Consider the following 22,047-nt stretch of genomic DNA (forward strand, 5'->3'; position numbering starts at 1 on the left):
TGTAGTGGTAAAATATCAAAAAACACATTTATAAACTTTCTTTCTAATACTTAGAATACTTTTATAAATAAACTTTTATCCATTTTATTACTTAAATACAGTATATGTCCACATACCCCGTGCCACCCTGTTGCAAATCCTAAATCCAAAAAAAATAATGATTAAAATAAAATAATGTCATAAATATGCTGTAAAAATGTGCCGGGGTGGTGGGGAGGGGGGCTTGTATTCTATTATGATTATCTAAGACACGATAAAGGACATGTGGAGGCATTGTGAGTAAACGTCAAACATATTTGAACACAAAACTGATGAATGCATCTTGACTCACTCCTACCTTCCTGGGTGCACTGACTGCAGCGTCACAAGCTGGCAGACTTCTCCGGCGTGGTTTGTCAGACACTCTCTCCGAAACAGACTCTCCTTTTCTTCAGCGTGCAAAGTCTGAGGTGAAACTCGGTGCAGGCAGAGCGCGTGCCTTATGTAGTACCTGCAGCCCAATCAGCCTTTGACCCTGGACCAATGGGAGGAAAACATGTGCAAAGGACCATCTGCAACGGAAAAACAAATCCTGTAAAAAAAGATTTTGCTGAATGGGGTAATGGTGTCCAGCTGTCCTGCGTCTTAGTGACAGAAGCTTTCTCTCCTGCTTACTTGGCAATCCTGCACATTCATCTGAGTCCACCAGTGGCCCGTGATTATACAAACCGGGAAAGTACAGCATTTGTTAACTTTGTTTTTTTTTTTTTTTTTGCAAGTATAAAAAAAAACAAAACAATTACTGCATTGCATTCCTAATGATGACGTGGTGTGATCTCAGTGTCATGGTCAAGCTTTAGCTCTGGCTTCTTGCACCTTTACTGGCCTGACTCTAATCTGTCTCGTCCAGTAAGCCCTCCACGGGCTTTCGACTGAGGCATCTGCAACTTTTATTAGCATACTTTACAGGTTGTGATTCAGAGAGCATCTATTTACATGACAGGCAAAGCAAAAAAAAAAAAAACCAACAACATTGTGATTGATTGGGAGCAAAGAGACGATGCTGTGCTCGTTTCCTCTGCAGCTGCATATTTAGCGTACACTTTTGTTGGGTACATTCACTACTTATTACAGTCAGTTCAACTTGTTCTCATAGTCAGCAATAGTTAACCCTGCCAGAGTGTTCAGACCGCAGCTCTCAAGATTCTGAGATTTAATCAAAAGCAGATAAATGTCACATTTCATGTTTGATCATGTCTTTGTCTTTTGGAATCACACTGCAAGTCACGCCATCCTGTAACCTGACTGGGAATTTAAAATGCATTTCCACTGTGAGTGCCAACATTCAAATAAATGTTATCATGAATGATATTCAGTGCTCCTCCGTTGCTTTCTCCCCACACCTCAGCAGTTGCATGCATTTTGCACATCCAGAAGAAAAGGTAAAGAATACTTTGCAAGACGTGCAAAAGTAACCATTTGCAAATAAAACTTTTTTTTGCAGCTTGGTTTTGTTAACCAGTCAAAACCAAGGTGGGTATTGTCTGGTAGTAGTAGAGTTTACTACTACCTGTTCTGCAGTTTAATAATCGTGCATTGAGTGGATTGCATGTAATTAGTTTCAAAACAATCATTCATAGGAATACCTAAGGAAATAAACAGAGGTGAATGCCTTTGCACAGACAATCCAATGGGAACCAGGCTCACGGGATTTGCTGCCTTACCTTTAATCCCTCTCCATTGATAATCTCACGTGAAGCATGTGCGGCTTGTCGGCGCAGTCAGGTGTAGCATATGGCTTGGGCATCTGGGAGTTCATTTATATCCAAGGTTTCCCTGCTTGGCTCTGCAGTCGGAGGCCAAATAAAGACTAAAGCCTGTGACTTTCATTGACAAAATCAGATTTAACCGTTGGCCCGTATGTTCTCAATGGACTCTCACCTTAGTCCAGGTCACCAACTGTCCAGGACTCCGCTCACCTTTCGCTGTTACTTTCAACTGATCTGCTCTATGGAGAGATTTGTTTTATTTTATTTTACATTTAAAATGTATTGATGAATGCTAAAACCATCAAAAACAGAAGCATCGCTGGGCAAACACTGACCTTTGTGGTTACTGCTCTTAGTTTGTTGATGTTTGTTAATACTATTATATATGTCACAAAGCGATTATGGGGCTACAACATATACATCAACTACTTGAAGATATATATAAAGTAGGATCTACTACAAAGCAGACAGTGCATACAAACGAAATCTTAGGTGGCCTTCTTACCTTGAGATGTTCGAAGTCACTTAACCACACATTTTTAATCCAACAGTAACATAAATTTTAGAAAAGAAATTCAGTTCTCATTCTTGACCTGCGGCCTCCTTGAACACTTGAGTACATTTGCTAATTATAATGAGTGTGCCTGTTCAGTGTTTTTCGTAGTTTGTTTATGATCCTATCAACGATAGCGTGAAGGTGAAGATACCAGTACTACAGTCCACCACTAGAGGGAGAGCCAGATGTTTTGGCGTTATGATTTGCGAGCTCTGGTTTACCAGCTGTGACGCCACACATCACGCATATGATGTCAGGGTATAAAAAGTTCTGGTCTACAGCTGACACATGGTGGCCCACTACCTGATAAGCGGGTCCAGCCTTTATGTAAAGACAAATACTTAGTATAAGCAAAAGAAAACACAGTATTGTTATTCAGTTTAACTAATCAATCAACATTTATTTGAATTGTGTGTGTGAATGTGATGTACAATAAAATCAAGAAAATACTAACTTTAATTAAAAAAAAAAGAAAACTGACAACACAGTTGAAGTTATAAACTATACAAAGGAAAAAAAGGACATTCGGTGCAAGCGCTCGTCATTGCCATTTCCTTGGAAAATAAATTAAAATGAAAAGCAATCAAAAAATTAAAATGGTCTTTACCTCAAACAAACAGGAGAAAAAAAGTTTGAAGACAAGACATCCTGAATTTGGAATTAAAAAAAAAAATCCAGGTGCAAATAAGTTATTTGTCAAAAGGCCTTACTCTTCCACACAACAGCATCTGCACGTATTTGTGACTAGATGATTGGCTTGGATTTTATTCTTAGCGGTAACAAGACAGAAGAAATTTAGTGTAACCCCAACCCTGACCCGAGGACAGTAGGAACAAGCTGTTATTGGTTCATTCGTAATATCAACATTGGTGAAGATCCCACTGTTATAAGGTCACAGTGAAAACATTTAATACTGACAAACAACTACAATGACAATTAGAAAAGTAAAAACAGTTGTCTAGACATTTCCGAAATGTACTTATTGCCACCTCTATGTGAGTCATGATCTCACCCTGAGGCCACCCCGAGGAAAACATTCTTGCTCTGCCACCCCTGTCTTCATTACTACCTGTATTACCAGTATTAGATGAAGTGAAAACTGAGTTCAGCTATATTTTAAATCCACTTCATGCCAACAGATGCCTTTCAAGTGAGACACACAGCGTAAGAAAGTTCTGAATAAAATACTTCTAGGCTTTGGGCTGCACCAACTGAACTCCAGTCCAGGTTTTGTGGTGGATTTGAGCGGCCGTGCTCTGCAATCTTCAGCAGCCAGCATCCCCACACGTAGTCAGTGAGCCAGCAGCCACACACGCTGTCCTAGAGGCTGCAGCGAGACGTAAACACCAAACAAGTACAGACTGTCTAGCTTCAATTAACACATCTGATCGCTCTTGATACGGGCTGATCAAAGTGTGCGCAGTTGTCAAAACCGGATGCTGTGATGTGTTGTTTTGTTATTTCTTTAGACCTTTTAACCACACACACACACACACACACAGACACAGACACACGAGTGTTACCAAGTTCATGCACACGGCAGACTGGCTAAGGAATATACATATATACATATGTGCAATTTATGGAAAGGATAGCATGCTGACTGTTCACACACAGTATTGTGTGGCGTGCTCCTCTCCCTCTCTCTCAGTGGTGGAGCCAGAAATTTTTCCTTGAGGCGGCCACAGGGTGAGATTATGACTCACAGAAAGGTGGTAATAAATAGATACCTGAAGCGTCTCCATGACTGTTTTTTTTATTATTATTATTTTAATTGTTACTGTTGTTGTTTGTATTTACTAAATGTTTTTGATGTGGCCTTATAGCTGTCGACCCGTTACCATTCATATACATATATATGTGTGTGTGTATATATACACATATGTGTGTGTGTGTGTGTGTGTGTATATATATATACATATGTATATATATATATATATATATATATATATATATATATATATATATATATATACATATGTATATATATATATATATATATATATATATATATGTATATATATTTATATATATATATACATATGTATATATATATATATATATATATATGTATATATATATACATATATATATATATATATATATATATATGTATGTATATATATATATGTATATATATATATATATATATATATATATATATATATACACATATGTATACATATCTTAGAAGCAAATTTTCACCATTGCTGAATATCAATAGTAAACCTACATCATCTTGTTCCTCCTATCCTAGCGTCAGGGTTAGCGTGACATTAGATGTCTTCTTCTTTTGAGAAGAGCAGAATCCTAACCAGTCATCAAGTCAGAGAAATGTGCAAAAAAAGACATGGAGGAGATGGAAGTGTAAGACGTTTAGTCAAACGATCCCCCCGCCACGGCCAAACCCGGGCCACCACGTAGCTCCGCCCCTGCTCTCTCTCCCTCTCTCTTTTTAAGAAAAACAAAAAGTGAACTTCCTGTTTCGGGGTGGTCTGCAGGCTGCGGAGAAAGGGAGGGAGGGAGAGAGGGGGGAGGGGGAGAGGAGAAGAAGGAGGGGGAAAAAAGAAGAAGGGGGTGCGCATTCCCACATTGGCCGAGCAGCCAAACTCCGGAGCGTCGTCGTGCGGGACTCCCGACAGCCGAACATGGGGCTCAGTCTCGTCACCGCCGAGTGAGAGAGACCCGAGGGGGGGCAGAAAAAACTAGTTCGGGATAAAGCGTTTGTTCCATCTCCATCCGCGGAAGGAGGAGGAGGACAGAGGAGGAAGAAGAAGGGCTTTTTTTTTTTTTTTTTTTTTGTCTGTCTGTCTGTCTGCCTGCCTGTGTGCGTGCGTGCGGACTGGAAACCCGGAGCTTTTTTCTCGGGGGGGAACTCTGGGGAACCGAAGCCGAGACTTTGATGCTGATTATTCCCGCGCTGACCTGAGGTGAGTGGCGCCGATGATCCACGCGAACTTACGACGAGGCGGGCACGCGTGTGTCGAGGTGGGGACGGGACGTTGGTGTCTTGCAGCCTGTTGATCGCTGAGCGCGCCTCGCTTCTTGTGTTGCCCCCAGTCAGTCAGCCAGCCAGCCAGCAGCTACTAGTGGGGGATGATTCTCTCAACTGGCGCCCCCCAAAAAATACAGTTACAACAGAATGTGGCTGAGATGGGGGACAAGAGCGAGAGACACCCAGCCAGGATCCAAGTCTTCTGAACTTTGGCTTCCTCCAAGTGCCAAGCTGGGGGAGCCACACACACACACACACACACACACACACACACACACACACACACACACACACACACACACACCAGCTGTTTCTTGTAACCTAGAATAGTTGGGATGCCAATTTCTTTTCCAAATGTTGAGTTTCTGTCAGGACACCCACGCAGCAGCAGCAGCAACAACAGCAGCAACACCATCAGCAGCAGCAGCGTGTGAGGCTGGAGGAAGTCGCTGCAAACCCATTTAAAGGAGGAATCCAGCTCAACGCGTGGCTTGATATCGATTTACTTTTCACAATAGGGGTGGGGGGGTATAAACGATGGTGCGACGCGGCTGTACGACAGCCCTAATCTGCGACAGATTTGTTCTAATCTAATTATCCACCCCCCACCCCCTGTAAGAGGTGGCGGGAGCTGTTAATGTGGGAAGATTAGCTGCTGGTCTTCATGTAGTGGCCCTGGACTGAAGAGTCAAGTCAACAGTGGACTCAATAGAATGGCCAAACACTTATTTATTCTAAAGTGACAGTGGGAAGTGCTCGGCACACAGACCCGCAACCTCCGGGGAAAGTATTTGCACAGACACGCGAGCAGCGTATCGGAGTGAAAGTCATTTCTTCGAAGTATTAGATTCTAAAAGTGGAATAGCATTTTTTTTTTTTTAATCAGGCACAATAATGCTTGACGAGAGGTCTTAAAGTGCCTCGTTTTCAGATTTCTAAGGAAATCAACGAGGCTTGTTTGTTTTTGCACCATCGATTTCAAGGCCGCCGCCAAGGGGTTTTGATTTTTGAACGTAACTCACACAGAGAAACGCTCTTCTCGAGGTTGGATATACATACGGGTAATGAACTGGGGGGGGGGACGTTTCGAAAGTGCACTTGTCCTTTGGCCACGTGTGAAAAGCTCTACAGGGGTGCTTCCTTGCCCTCCCCGGTCTTTATCAAGTGTGTTAGGGCCAAAAGGCTCATTAATGGGAATGCTCTTAAACAAATAGACCAGACAGGAAGCGACTGTCCTGCTGCCCGCTCCCAGGAGAGGCTGATTGGTGCACTCACCGCCATATCAGGGCGCTGATAAGCCTCTATCAGGCTGAATACGACTGGTAATACGACTCACAAAAGCAAAGCGGGACACAGCACAGGCAATACGCCATGCAATGTGTTTTTGAGTCTTTAAATCAACCGGACGCACTCGCTGTAAAAACACGGACCCGTTCCCTTCCATGTTGCCACAAAATACCTGATCCGTGGTCACTTCATGTTCCACCCCCTCAGAAATCACGAGCCGTCCTCTCGCCGGACTTAATTATTGAAAAAGTCAAAATCAGAAGTGCAGCCGGGCCTTCCTGTAGCCCTCGGCCACGTCGGTGACGCGGGCCGAAACGTAAATTTGCCTCCCCCTCCCAATCACCTCCGAAACGGCTGCCACCCAGAGTCTGCAGGCAGCAACAAGTGGTGTGTTTTTGTCTGGATTCCATTTTGGTCCGCTCAGCAAGAAACATGCGTCACGTGACGCCCCTGCAAACCAACTCCCCCCTACCCACCCCTCTCCCTTTCCCAATCCCCCCCCCTCCCCCCACCCACCACCTCCCACCTTCCAGCGGGAGGGAGAGGGAGGAGGGGAGAGAAGGACCACCCTCACTGGGATCACAGCCCCTCAATCAGGCCCTTTCACACCCCGTGAACCTGAAACAATCGTGGTTTAATAGCAGCTGTCTGTCTGCGCCGGGCCAAAGGCAAGGCGGAAGGCTCGGCTCTCTGGCCGGGACCGATCAGCCGACCGAGGGCCCGCGCCGGAGGAGAAACAGAGCGGACAGGCGCGGAGATGCTCCAGAGGACACATCGCCGCACACAAACACCCCTTTATCTCTTCAATCCCCCCTGCTCGCTCTCCCCTCTTTTCCCCCTCCAATTCCTTCACTTCTCTGCCGCGCTCTTTGAGGTTTTTTCCCCCCGTCCGTTGTTTACAAACTGTTGTAAAAAGCTACATTTTCCGCCGAGCCGCGACGTCGCCAGCAGCAGACCTGCAATTGTCGCCTACAGCGCCGTTCTGTATACATTCGAAATATTTGCATTGTATCGGATTCCACGAGTTTCCTCCGGGGTAATCGTCCCCTTCCCCTCCGCCGCCACCGGCCCTCGCTCATAATTGAACACATCAAATGATGCTGAAAAGGTGAATGAATGACACCAGGGGGCAAAGGCATTAGAGCCTTTAAAGGAGCTTGAATTGCATTAACCAAAGGGCACGGACAATAGATGGGGGGGGGGTAACGCTTCAGTCATGGGAAATATTCGGAAAATCATTGTTCACGGTCACTTGGAACCTTCCCACCCATTAGGCAACGTGTCAAACAAATTGCAGCGGCGACGATAAAAAGGAATTACCTAGCGGGACATTTATTGTGTGTGTAATTATGTCAGTGGATGGATGTCTCAGGCGGCGGAGTTGATTTATTTTTTTTCTTTAAACTATATTAGAACTTTTGAAAATAGAGCTTTAGGGAAAAAATATTCACGCTCAAGATCGTGGTTAGAGCAAATAAACTGTGGTTACAGCATGGTAATCGGCTTCGGCAACCAAAACACTTGGTTAAGGACTGGAATTTGTTTTGAAAAAAAAAAAAGACCTAATAGCCTGTGTCAGCACAAACTTCACTCTACCATGTGGATGTCAAACAGTAATCATCCACCGCTCTGACCTCAAACCCGTCTCTCAAATATTACCTCACATGCGCTCGGATGTGCAACGGCAAATACTTTAAATAGCGACGTAATCCCCGTCAGCTTACATTCAAACCAACCTGGTTGTTAGGTATCAAAATTAAGTAGCAACCTGGCTCATATTGCTCGTGGACGAAAGAAAAGCACATTTAATAAGACGTACACAAAGGCACAAACAGTGGGAACTGGCGGCGCTTGTCTAACAATGTGGAGCAACTGTGCTTTTCCCTGAATGTGACCCTGGGCCTTTGCTGTCTAAGATGAAGTAAATCCTTTTCTGTTATTTTTACACAAGGAGTCTACAAATCTTTCATCATCTTTATCCTTGAACAAATCAGTGCTAATTAATTGATGCTTGATTTTATTTTTCACCAGACAGAATTCTACAATCAGAGGAGGATTAGTTTAGTGTTATAGCGTTATTACACTGTTATTACACCATAGTTATTAGTGTAATAAGAATAAGAAGCATTAAAAATCACAGGACTTTGTCTTCGTGGTCCATCTTTAAGTTACCTGCTAATTACTGCCAGCAGCAATCCTGGTGTTCTTCCCTAGAGAGAGAGAGAGAGAGAGAGAGAGAGAGAGAGAGAGAGAGAGGGAGATCAACACTGATCCATGTTTTCAGGTTGCAGTTTTTCACATTGAAGGCAAAGGCAACCAGATACTGCAAGCAGGATTTCTCGCAAATCCTGCAAGATTCAACGGCGGCACTCCTTATTTAACAATGGCCTTTAGTCGTTCAGTTTTCCGTGAAAGGAAATTTTCTCCCCATTCCGTGATGTTGAGCATCGATGGGTTTCAGTAGGAAGCTTTCCATGCACTCCGGACTTAAGTTGTTGTATTTGTTGAGTTGCTGAGTGATCGGATTGCACATTTGGTTTGCATCTGTTCAAGTCTAGCAGTTGAAATCAGTCAGCCCATCCTGTCCTGCCTCGCTTGTGTTACAAAGACATCCAGCATTTGTAATGATACAAAGTTCGGCTGCTGCTGCCAATTTGCTGCAAATTTTTTTACTGATTGTTCCAAAGAAAAAGCAAGTAAACTTGTTGAACATCCTTTTTAAGTTGCAGTGTAAAGAGCCATCGGTGTTGCAGGACGTATCAAGTTTCGCATTGTGTGCGTTGAATTCACCAGACCAACAAGGCCTCGCTTAGCTTTAAGAATATCCCGACCAATCAGCGTCTCTGCCTTTTAGGGTGGTCCCGATCTCCAGTCCCCCCCGCCCATCCGGTTAAGCCAGCAGCTCAGCAGTCTAATTCCAGACTACTACATATCAATGTTCGCAACACATTTGTCTCATATTTTGGGACAAAAAATTGGTGTTTCTGCTCCTGTCCTGGGACCGAGGGATTATTGTACTGTACTGTTGGAAGTGTGTGATACAGTTTTCAACATGTGGCCGACAGTAAAAGACCCCTCCGCTCTCCTCTCGTCCCGCCCCCTTCTTTGAACGACGGCGGCGGCGGTTCTCCCATACGACCGTGCGCGCACACGTGTGCCCGGGCAGCGTGGCCCTCCAACCGCCTCATGTGGTTGATATTAGAAATCAAACTAACGCTAATAGGATGCAGGTGAAGCCGCGGATCGCTCGCACACGCACAAAGGGACCCACCCCGACGCGTCCTCCTTTCCCGGCGCTCCCCCAACTCCCACCCGGCTCAGTTTGCAACAATGGCACTGTGTTTTGGTACTCTTGGTCGGCCACGGATGACAGAGTCGAGACTTTAACGCCATTCGTTCGTTTGGGAGTCGGAAACAAATGGTAACACGACCCGCTACTGGTTTCTTGCTCCCAGGTGTGACTCCACGTTCATTGTGTGTGGTTCTCCCACCACAATTTTTCAACTTTCTTCGGGCCATGTGCATTCTGACTTCTCAGAACCCGGTGACTCACGGCGGCAGGAAGAAAGCGAGTTGGTGGTGGTAGAGCAGGAGGAGGAAGAGGAGGAGGATGCAGTGTTTGTTATTTCCAAAGGTTGCTATAGCCACGCTGCGTTCGGGTGCTGCCATCTCTCGTGCAATTGCAAGACGTTCGCAGTGCGTGGGACGACAGCGGCCCTCTTGGCTTTTCCTCCTGCACCACCTCCCCCCCCTCTGACGTCCTTCCGTCTTGGTGCCAGGTAGCTTGTGAGAGTTTTGCTGAAAGCGATTTGAGGGAGCGCAAAGTTAACTCTGCTGCCAGATTAAAAGCCTCGTCATAGCCTCTGCAATCTCTCATTTCGGCGGACCACTCCTCCGGAGATGTTTGTGTGGAACTGCAGAAAAAGCCGAGTGCCAGTTTATGTGTGAGCCTGTTGCGACTCTGCCGCTGGTAATAATCATGTCCGACATCCACGGAGCAAAAGAGAGTTGGGGATGGCGGCGGGGTGGGGTTGGCTGGGAGAGGGCGCAGATCCGTGTTTCGCGTGTGCTCATGATGAGCCCAGTGAACAACAACACTCTTATCTGAGATGAGATAAAATCCCAAGATCCCTTGCAACCCGCGGTTCTACATTCCACACGCCACTTAATGTATACAGCGAGTCTATAGATAACCATCTACGACAGCGGAGCTGGCATTTATGACTGCACATGCCGCAACTTCTACTTCTACACATTTTAAAGATGTATTGTGATGTTGGTTTGAATAAGAAGAAAAAAAAAACTGCTTTGCACTGTGTGCTTTCCTGTGAGACTGAATTCAATTTAAGCTCCAGATTTTTTGTTTATGAAGACCATTTTAAAATTCCGGCGACGAGAACACACGCCAGACAATAAAGGCCTCGGTACTGGTTTCCAGTTGTAGAAAAGTCCCACTGTACCCAGTAAAGGTCTCAGACAGGAAGAATGGAGAAATCCCCAAATCTCCCAGGCAAAAATCAAAGGAGAACAAATATTATGCCCTTTTTTTCCACTCCAAATCAATCCGCGTTTAAAGCGGAGATCTCGACAATTGGGTAAACACGGTGAATTGCATTTGCCTACTTTCATACTGTATATTTGTCATGGAAATGGAGATTGTCTCCATGTGTTCTAGGTTTATAGAGCAACCAAAGCTAAATGCTAAACAATAGATTAACTCAACCACAATGGCATTGTTGCTCAAAATTGCATGTTTATGAGAACGGGAATGGTGTGGTCATCTTTCAGAAACCACACAAAAAAAGAGATTCTTTCTCCCCGTTTGTGCTCTTCTCCTTTTATTGCTTCCCACCCGCCTCTCTCTCTCTCTCTCTCTCTCCGCCTCCACTCCCTCGACTCCCCCCACCGTCCCCTCATCCCGCCACCGTCCCCGTTCCAACGCTGCCGTTGTTCCTCTGCAGCTCAGCCACTGGCGTCTCCTTTCTATTCCTGTTCGCCCTGCTCTGTAAGTAAGTGACAGCGGTGAGAATCTACAGTTGCCATGCTAACCAGATCAGATGCCAGAACAGGAAGTGGGTCCGCGTGCACGGACGCGGCACGGTGACACTCGCACATGACTTATTGCCGCCGAGGGCCAAATAGAGGGTCCGAGCCGTCACCGATACGCCGACATGATCTGCTGTGGGTCAAAGGTAACGGCGCTCTCCATCAACCAGCGTCGTGTTCACTAGGGCACCGTCCCCGTCCGCGCGGCTTTGGCAAATGTTGCAGATAACAAAGTCTAGTTTCATTTTCGTAGGGCAAATCTCCATTGCTCGTGCTCCATTTGCAGGCAAATCGAGACGATTTTAAAATTTGAAGCTCCCCAGTGCGCGATTAGCAAAAATTAATGTGTTTGTTTTGCGGGGCCTGTGTGGAAGTCAGTGGCTCAACCTTTGCAGCCTCAAATGTTTGTCAAGAGATAAGCTCCTTCTTGTTCTGTTGCATTAAACAACTTGAAACTGAAGCTTTTTTCTGGTGGGGGGGGGGAAAGTAGCTCCTCTTGTGAAACAACAAACTGTTGCGACGGTCGTTTCTTTCTGTGAGAAGCAATTCGATTTGTTTTTGCTAGTTTTTCTCCTTTTAGAGTAGGGGGAGAAGAAAAAAGAGCCCCTTATGAGGATCACAGAAAAACACGGTTCCTGTGCATTTGCTGTTTTTTTTTTTGTTTTTTTTTGAAAAATGAATCAAGCCTCAAGAAAAATAATGTTATTGGCACGAGCTGAGAAAGAGCTTTCCATTTTCATTAACAGTGGAATTTGTTGGAAAGGAAAGAAGGGCCGGGGAAGAGTTTGGGTGAGCGGGAGGAACATTTCATAGTGAGTGCGGAGGAGTGAGAGAGAGAGAGAGAGAGAGAGAGAGAGAGCGAGAGAGAGACATGCAGATTGTTTTAAATCCGCAGCGAGTCAGCCTCTCAAATTTATGCCCATGGGCTGCTTCTTGGGTGGGCTGCAGGGAGGAGCTGTAGCAGGGGAAAGTTGCAGACTCCAGACTGCTCGCCTTGCTCTGGAGCTTGGCTCTTCCTGCTGGAACACATTTTCAGCTCCACCGTCCTGACTGGCCCCGCTCTGCCTTACTCGACTACACCGACTTAACTCGGATCAACCGAGCTTTTGGCTATTCTGGCTCTATAATATATGTAACGATATATATTATTGTATCCTTTTTTCTGTCTTGGGTTTGATGATCGAATGACCGCTTGAGGCTACAGAAAATGTGTTTTGGTTTGCTGCTTTGGTTTTGTTTTTTTTTCACAAGGGACAAACGCTTCCATCCCCCTCAAAATAAGGTTTTTGATTTTGCGCCGATTTTGGTGGAGGAGCAGTTTTTACTTGAGAAATGACAGAGACAGCCCTCGATCAGATAAGGCACATTATGGCTCCTCTGTATTTCATACCAGCGCCGGCTGTTTGTTTAGCTCTGGGCCCATATCGAGCCTTTCCAAAAGATCTCCTGATGTTCAGCATGAGGGAGAGGAGCTCACTCAACAACAGGCTGTCAGGAAGCGTTTCTGTTTTGTAGGCTGGTGGCGAAGAAAGAAGCTTCAAACAATATGCACCATGTTGGAGTTCCGCCTCAGCTTTTACTGCACGGTCACACTCGCATGGATCCACAGCGTTCAGGAGCTTCGGTGGAACCCCTCACACGCTTCGCCGATTACATCACGAGCCCAATGATTGACAAACAAGTTTAGCTACCAGGAAGCATGTCGAGGTGTTTTGTTACCAGCTTCTTTTTTCTGCTACGCTAACACGCTTGTCAGGCTGCCACGTCAAAGAGCCGCGGAGGGAAACGCAAGAGCGCCAAGCCAAGTCGGGGCTCAGATGGACAGGAATCTTTCTAAAAAATGGTGTAGTCCAGGCTAGCGTAGTTCCGTGTGTTCTAGAAGCCCAGATTAAGGCTGGCTAATGCAAAGAGAAATTGGCTCTTTTTTTACATTCTGGAAATGCATTAACTGGAAAGCCAGCGTCCAAGCTTTTGTGAACAGGGTGGTTTCCTCCGTCTCCGGACGGCGAGCACAGCTGGAGGAGGTGATCAGCGGCATGTAAATCAACTCAACGGAGAGCCATAATCTAAACTTCACATTTCGAGGCTGCCTGGTCGGTGGCTTCACCACCATAATGTCCTCAGTTATACACACACGCACACACACAAAAAAGCAAGTTGCTGCTGTATGAAGAAGAATCAACGGATTGACTTTGTTTGGGCTCAAAATGCCTTAATCATCAAATAGTGTTTTTTGTTGTTTTGTTTTGCTTTTTTTTTTTTTTTTTTTACAAAAGCAAAGCAAAGCACATGTTGGCCTTGAAGTTGAAACATAAAAGTTATGAGGAGATCAGTTGCACGTGGGTGTATTCCTCAGCTCAGCCCCGGCTCCTTCCAGCCGGCATGTCTGGCTGCTCTGTGGCCTAATTCGCTCTGAAGGTATTACGGTTATTGGGAGGCTTGTAAACCATTAAATCTTTATTTACAAGAGAAAGAAAAGAGGGTCTGGGTGCCTCGCTACGGCCGCTGACCCCACTGTAAGAGATTGAGACAACCGAGCATCTCAGGCGGCGGCGGCAGCGGCAGCGACATCTGTTCCCGTTTGAGGGCGACTTGCAGACCTCTCCTCAATTACATAATTGTGCCTATTAATTACACGCGGAGAGGCCGTCATTTCCTGGTTGCCAATAGCTCGCATAAATGAGCGCTAGTAAAAAAAAAAAAAAGAAAAGAAAAGGAAGAAGAAAGAAACAGAGGCGCACATGATTGCAGCCTGCGGTTGAAACCCTCCCGTGTTCGCGAGCGAGGCCGAGTTTAAAATAAGAAGAAAGAAAAATTCATATAGAAAATTATATATGCAGTGAGATGCACATTGAGTGGCGGTGGGGGTGGGGTGGGTTGGTTTGGGAGACGTGGCGACCCAGCTGGCAGTCAGGGAGCTCTCGCATAAAAAAAAAAAAAATCTTGGGGAGTTTGTCGCTGCTCCCTGAATCGGGCATCCGCTTATTGTGGCCACACACACACTCACACTCGCGGCTGGGTCGCTGCCGCTGCAGGAGACCCGGAGAAACTCCTCACCTGCATGTTGTGACTGGGCAGACGCAGGTGCGACGGCAGGGGTGGGCTACATGCCCTGGCGGGGGCGGGGGAGGGGTTCTGTGTGAGTGCGGGCACTGAGGGCACTGAGGGCAACCAGGAGGAAGGTCTGTTTGGGGTTTTTTTTTGGTTCTGACCAGCCCTTATTCTTTTTAGAATGACTGGAAAACAGAAGACTTGCTGAAATGTAGGTCATGGGGGAAAAAGCGATAAATTCAGTCTCTGCTCATTTTGTCATTATCTTTTTTTGTGGCCTGATTTTCAGTCTGTTTTCGAGAAGATGCCCAAGAGATTTACTCGTCTTTGTGGCCAAAACAAACAAAGAAAGAAAGCTAGGTGGTCAATTTCTATCTAATAGTAGAATAAAATAGTTGCTCCTCCCAAGTTCTGACACTCTTTGAAATCGCCGCCTCATCGCTGCCACTTCATACTTGTCCTGCTAAGTTCTTTTGGCAGAAGATGCGATACGGTGCGAGTGACGATGCGGCGTCCTCCTTTTATTTCGCCCGTCCTCACGCCGCGAGCTGACCTGCTGCTGCACTCAGCAGGAGCCAAATGTTGGAATGACAATGCGGCCGTCGCAGCTGTTGTTGTTGTCTCACGTCCGGAGCTGTTGCACTCCTCCTCCTTGTCCTCCTCCTTGTCCTCCTTCTTCTCCTCCTGCACTTCTTTCTCCTGACACTCCTCTGGTCGTTGCCGCCAACTTACTGCCATGTGGCGACGGTGGTGGTGGTGGTGGATCAGCCTGTGGGACAGGAGCTCCCACGGCCAAAAGCACCTGCCAGCAGGACTTTGTCTGGGAGGGGCTGCAGTGAAAGGACGAGGCTGGGAGAGGGAGTTTCTCAGCCTTTGGAGGGCAGGGATGACGGAGGTACCATGCTGGGCATTCATGCCAAGGCTTATGGGACTCAGACTCAGCTGAATACACACGGGGACAACGGGGGAGCCACGCTCACTTTTCCTTTTCACACGCATTGCGGGGCTGCGCGTTCACACTGCAGCACTGCCGGTGACCCGCACAGTTTTGATTTAAAACACGAACTGTGTGAAAGGAACTCGCTCTGGTTTACATCCCACCTGTTTATCGGTTGTATTGAGAAGTCGAGTTGAAACTAAGGGTTGAGCACGGTGACAGTGCCCTCAAGATTCATGGGGTTATTGAATTATCAAACATTGATTTGCCAAATCTCTGCATAAAACCTGGTTATTCTTGTTTCACTCCACCAGCAACAGCCTGAGAAACTATGTTCGTTTATTGAACATCAAAAAATGTCATCACAGCTAAAGTATAAGATATTTATTGTGCTTAAATGTATGATGCCATAGAAATTATATTTAAAACTGAAAATGTTATTTGTGTTAATTAAATTTATTTGTCAAATATGTTATATAAGTGAAACAGCTAAATAGTTCTTTGGTGTTTCTTTACCTATCCAAGTTAACAACTATAATGAATTAATATGATCAATTAATTATTAAATCATAATATATATTACCACTTCCTTTACTTTTTATTTGGCAAAATTGTTCATTTAGCAAGTCACGGAAATTAATGATAATTGTATTTCAGCATTGAAATTTGGATTCTCTCTACTACAGACCAAAAACATGCATGTGAGGTGAATTGGAAATTCTAAATTGTCTGTAGATGTGTGTGTGTGTGTGAGTGTGTGTGTGTGAGTGCGAATGGTGGTTGTCTCTGTGTGGCCCTATGATGGACTGACGACTTGTCAAGGGTGTCACCCTGCCTTTGCCCTATGACAGCTGGGATAGTCTCAAGCACACCCACGCGACCCTGAGCTCAGGAGGAAGCTGGTATTTAAAATGAATGGATGGCTCCTACTTACTGGTGTATTAGCTATTACATAATAGTTTTTTGGTTTTTTTAGGAACTCTCAATGTTGGTATTTTAGGACAGCTGGGGTAAACCTTACGTTGGGCGGTTTTGGAAAACATTTTGCGAGGCACTGTGCATATGTGCATAGCTCAAATCTTCCTGAGGGTGACAGTCAAAGGAATAATGGTAGAAATTTTACGGACAGATTCAGCTCTGAGGTCTTTCACATATGATTCAGGAAGCGTTTCTCACAGTGACGACAGCCATAAAGCGTCAGCAGCGTATTGAGTTGATTGTTGTTCCATTATCACAATCTTCTCAATTATTCCCCTGTATTTCTGTGTAAATAGTCCTTGATCTGAATGTAGTCTGTTCGCTGGAGAAAAAAACCTCCTTGCAAAATCATGCAGGGCACATACACGAAGCAAGCAGAAGTAAGTGTTAGTAGCGTGACTTCTGGCTTGTTGGCGCTTGCAGCTTTTCTTTATTTTACAAGGTGTCACGAAGGAAGAATTGTGCTAACCACCAATTTAGCTGTAAACTTGCAGAGTTTGTTTTTTTTGTTTTAGCTTTGTTTGTTTTTAGTCGTTCCGCCATCGGTTTTATTGCCATGTGAGTGTGAGCGCGCTTTGCTGTTATGAATATTTAATAGAAATATATATATTTTTTTAATTATCCGGGGGGGGCGTAGGTTTGATTTTAAGTGTAGTTAAAACTTTGGAAGGCCTGTTGTCAGGTGCGAGCTGAAAACCAGCAGCATGACGCAGTTGTCTTGTTTTTTGTTTTTTTTTTTTAAGAACAAAAAAAAAAAAAACTCCTCTGGTCACTTTCTCCCGATTCGATGACGATGCATCAGGTTGACTGTCCATCATTCTGTTCCCGTCACTCCCACACATCACGGGACCTGCAGTTGTTCCTGCACCGACGCGTTTATTGGCCATCATTAGCTGGCACCTGCGGTCCGTTAAAAGCTCGGAAGGGTGGGGGGGTGGGGGTGGGGGGGGTTTGCTGACAGGACAGACACGCAGAGCTTGTTGGGTTGCGACTCGTGGGTTCGTGTCAATGGCGAGTGGCAGAGGAGGAGCGGTAACAGTGCCTGACTGGCTGTCGGCGGATGCAGACGGAGCGGCGCTCGAAGTCTGAGGTTCGTCGGGCGCAACGTGTGGAGGTTTTCAACGCTGCGGGACACGGTTTTGTAGGTGACCAATAGAGGATAGAAGGCAAAACACAATTTTCAGGTGCGATATTTCAGGCTATGGGCGGTAGTTCGTCGCGCTGCAGAGGGCAGTCGCTGGATGCTGGAAGTAGCAAACGGCTGAAGCCCGCAGGCTGGTATTCAAAGGGCTCATTTATCGAACCTCTTCACACAGCTGTGGAGCAGAAACGCGGTCAACGCTCGTGCGTGTCGGCGTGCCTGTGTGAACGTTAAGTGCCGGTGGGCAAAGGTTCTCAGACGTGGATGTTTTGCATAGGAAGATTCTGGGTTTCGGACCTGCGACCGGCGTATCGCAGGACCGAACGAAAGCCAATTCTACTGCGTGCGATCAAACTGGCTTCAGTGATTACAGTCGGTAGTTTTGAGTGGCACACCCATTGTTGAAGGGGGTAACTAGAGTATTTCAATTTAAGTTTAGTATTTTGGTGTTGTTTGATAGAGCAAAGTCAATAGATACATAGAAAACAAGCTTCTAATTTGTGTTGTTGTTACTATTGCGCTTTTTATCTTCAAAAAAAAGCTTCTACAAACTCTGATGTGAAGTGTGTAGTAGTGTGCAGCGAATGAATTTAAACGTCACTGAAATCCGTGTGGCCTGCTGTGTGGCCAGCCAGGCACACTCGTATCCACTTTTTAGACAGTTTGCTTAAGTGTTCCCTATTCCCTTCACCCTCCCTTGTCTCGTGTGTCCCAGCTCACACCCCAGCTTCCTGTGGGAGAGGGCCGTGCCTCGGGGCAGGGGGATGTCTGTTACCAAGCAGCCAGCTCTGCCACACATGCTCCAGCTTGTTGGCCTCAGTCTGTGTGTGTGCGTGTGTGTGTGTGTGTGTGTGTGTGTGTGTGTCCGAGCAACTAAGTTCTGCATGCGAGTGTCTCTACAGTGTGTCTTTTGTCTGCCAGCGTATGTCTGTATCCAGATCTTCAAAGATATGGCTGTTTTCTGTCTGTGGGTTGGAGGTGACTGCCTGGAACATGACGGCAAAATGCAATTATTGTAGGGCTTTCGCTGCCGTGCAGGTTCATCTCGGGCTGCCCAAACACCCCTGTGTGAGTTTTTATCTCAAGGACAACAGAGGTAGATCTCCCCCAGAAGCCTCGCTAAAACATTCATCGTCTCCTGTTACGACGGAAAATAAATACTAGCGCGTATGCGCCACACCATTACCAGGGCTGTTTATTGGTGTACAGCGGCTAATTCGCCTGAGCCAAGCACCGGAGAAAACTGTGCGCGTCTGGAGTGAATCTTCCCTCAGAGTTGCAGCTCACCCAATTTAAAATGTAAGAAGACTGCAACGAGACGCCTTGGATGTGTTTCATGTAATCGTTAATGCGTTTGGCTTAAAGCAACCGTCGCACATGTTAAAGATTATTTTGATTTTTCTTCCAAACAATTCCATAATTACGTTTTGACATTTGACAGCGCTTCAATCACTTCCACTATTTCACCTCAACGTTTGTACAGTTTTGTTGTTGTTTTTTGTCCGCTCAATGTGATGAACAGCTGACAGAAACACATTTGTCAAATAAGCGCTGACGTAGCAAACGTGTGACTCGTGCTTTGTTAGGTTTGGCCATCGACTCTCTAACCCTAGCCTTAACCCTACTGCCATGAGCATCCCCGACAGCTGACATGCCAGAGGGATGAGTAACTGGCCAGGACAAGATGGGCATCTAAATCGGACCCTTCCACTTCCCCTTTTGTCCTTTTCCCGCCGATTTGTTGGACTGCCGAGCAGTGTTAGCGTGTTCCTAACCGGTAAACATTGCCTAGCAACGTTGTCGGCTGCTGACGTAATGAGCTCCGGTTTGTTTGGTCAGTTGGATGGTGGGTGTAAAAACGCCAACTTGGCGGTCACGCCCCATGTATGTATACATACGTGTGCAAATGACCTCAGTTCTGGAGGGCTTTTGGTTCAACGTCATGTCTGATCGCTCATTTTCCCTCATGGCGGAAGACCGTCTGTGGTGTGCGCCCTCACAAACTTGGTTTGTGTGTTTAAGGAAAAGCTGTGTCTTGGAGTTGAACTTCCACACACATGTACACTTTCATGACCTCAGCGGTGCTGGTCGGCCATCGGAACCGACCGGGTGGTGCGTCTGAGGTGTGTGGCTCACCACCAAGTCACTGGCCGCAGGGTTCACGGCGTCTCTTGTCACCTGCTCACACAGACACACACAGAAAGAGGGAAACCCCACCATCAGCCTGAGCTAACATCAATATTATTTCACTGGTGCAGTGACTGTCATGGCATTATTGCTATTTATGGGTTTATTTTGGGGGGGAAATGTTTAACGGTGCTCATATGCCAAACAGTGGAAAAGCCTTGTCATTGACAACAGTAAGTGTTTTTGATACAAGCTTCCTCTCCGCTTTACCCATTGGCCATGCTTGCTAACTTAGCACATTGGAATGTATCCTGAATCCCTGCATCTGCAAGACGGCTGGACAAAACCTCCTGTCAACCACATTCAAAGCAGACAATCACATTGTCACTACTGGTTTCATGAGGCAGCTACCGCTTCAGGCATCTTATTGGTTGCGCGGCTAACGTCACCCATTCCTTGGAACCCTGAGGCACACGATGCACTGCGCTGGTTTTATGGGATGCGGAGTAGTTGTTGAATCCTAAAAACTACTGAAAAACACTTTAGTAAATCAACTGAACCCTACCTGGAAACAGTTTCAGCCTGATAACTAAGGCCCTGTCCACACGGGAACGTTACCGTTTTCTTTTTTTCTTTTCCGGGGTCGAAAAAAGTCGCGTCCACGCGCTGGCAGAGGGAGACGGAACGGTGGGGTGAAAAAGATGTAATGCTTATGCCACAACGAAACGTGGCGCTGTTAACAAACGCTGACACAGCCACCGGACCCAAGACTTAGAAAGATGGCATTTCCGCCACACATTAAACACACAGAAGACAAAAATGGCGAGGAGCAGGAACAAAAGTGAGTCTGAGGTTTTGTGAGGTCACACGACAGTGACGGTGCGATGACGTCGTCGTTTTACAAGGAAAATACTTTTTCACTGTCCAGACGGCAACGATGTGACAACGACGAAACGGCGTTGTCAGATTTGCCCACTCTGGGACCCGTTTTCAAAAACATACCGTTTCGGGGGACCCAAAACGCCGTTGCCGTGTGGACGAAACGCCTTAACGGTTAAATACTTTACCGTTTCCACCAAAAAACGTTCCCGTGTGGACGGGACCTAATTCTGACAAGCCCTCGGCTGGCAGCTCCTTGGAGCACCTTTGATGTTCGTGTGTGAGATTGCAAAAACATTGTGTTTTGTTTTTTTTTCTTCCCCGAAGACGTGCTCAAGCCTGGCATACTGGGCAGCGCAAGAACACATGCAGTTTGCACAAACTTATACATTCTTACCTCCACCTCTCCGAATGCGACCTCAGTCAAGTGAATGAGATAATTGACTGGTTTTCTCCTCTCCAAACGTTTCCTTTCTTCTTTTTTTTTTTTAATTTGGAGTGAGCCAGAGCTCTTCTGCTAACTGACCCAGGGCTCTGAGGAGCTGCACATAACAGGGCGCCCACATTGGCTTTTGTGTGCAGGAGGGTCTTTACATAACCCACGTAACCAAGCACATTGTCTAGCAACCAGCCGGCCACTGAAGAGCCTTGTAAATGTTGGAGGGGGTCTGCTTGAGTGGAGGCCAGTAGCTCAGCTCAGAGACCAAGGGAGCTAGGCTAAGCCATGACCAAAGGCTAGTTTGTTAGCGTAATAATGCCCCAAGGCTGCTTATGCAATGAGCTTCTTTCACAGAAAAGGGGTTACGTTTTCCAATTTAATTAGTTTCAGTATATTTTTTTAAGTGGTTTCTTTTTCTAAACTTTTTTTTTCTACCAAATTTTAGAAACCCCTCCCCCCCTTTCATTTCCTTCACTGCAAGCCATTTTGGGTTACCTAATCTGCGTGCCACCTACCCTGTCCCTCCACAAAGCGCGGCCTTCTCCACCCCGTTCCCAGTGTTTGGGCAGGAGCCAGAATTCCCTTGGAACTGCCAGGATGTTGAGGTATATTTTTCCTCCCCGCTCGCTACGATGATTTCCCCCCCCCCTCTTCTCAAGATATTTTCTTTTGGCAGAAGAAAAATGTTTGCGTGTCTCTCTCGTTGCACCTCCCAGATCACACCCCAGAGATGTTTCAGAATGTTTGAGAGCCTGTGCAGGGATTTTGGAAAGGTGGGGTGTGGGGTGGACCGAATTACAGCAACCGTTATGGACACGTTAGTTGCACTTTGGCGGGGTACAGAATCAAACTGATTATTGGAG

General features: G+C 46.0%; 1 protein-coding gene and 1 long non-coding RNA gene across 2 annotated transcripts in view; one reads left to right on the plus strand and one right to left on the minus strand.

Annotated features, from left to right (window-relative positions):
- Positions 1-355: 355 nt before the first annotated feature.
- On the minus strand, positions 356-2,503 carry LOC142887066 (uncharacterized). Its single transcript, XR_012926497.1, has 3 exons — positions 1,921-2,503; positions 1,704-1,825; positions 356-514 (listed from the first exon to the last, which is right to left on the minus strand). It is a non-coding gene; the product is annotated as an uncharacterized LOC142887066 (long non-coding RNA).
- A 2,358-nt stretch (positions 2,504-4,861) lies between these two features.
- The window catches only part of gli1 (GLI family zinc finger 1), a 45,793-nt gene continuing 28,607 nt past the window's right edge, over positions 4,862-22,047 (plus strand). The window contains exon 1 of the mRNA XM_076025268.1: positions 4,862-5,234. The gene's annotated coding sequence lies outside the window, so the exon portion shown is untranslated. The remainder of the gene's footprint in view (positions 5,235-22,047) is intronic.

This window comes from Nelusetta ayraudi, unplaced genomic scaffold (assembly GCF_046127955.1).
Source record: "Nelusetta ayraudi isolate G7.1 ecotype Tasmania unplaced genomic scaffold, CSIRO-AGI_Nayr_v1 ptg000017l, whole genome shotgun sequence".
Lineage (NCBI taxonomy): Eukaryota > Metazoa > Chordata > Actinopteri > Tetraodontiformes > Monacanthidae > Nelusetta > Nelusetta ayraudi.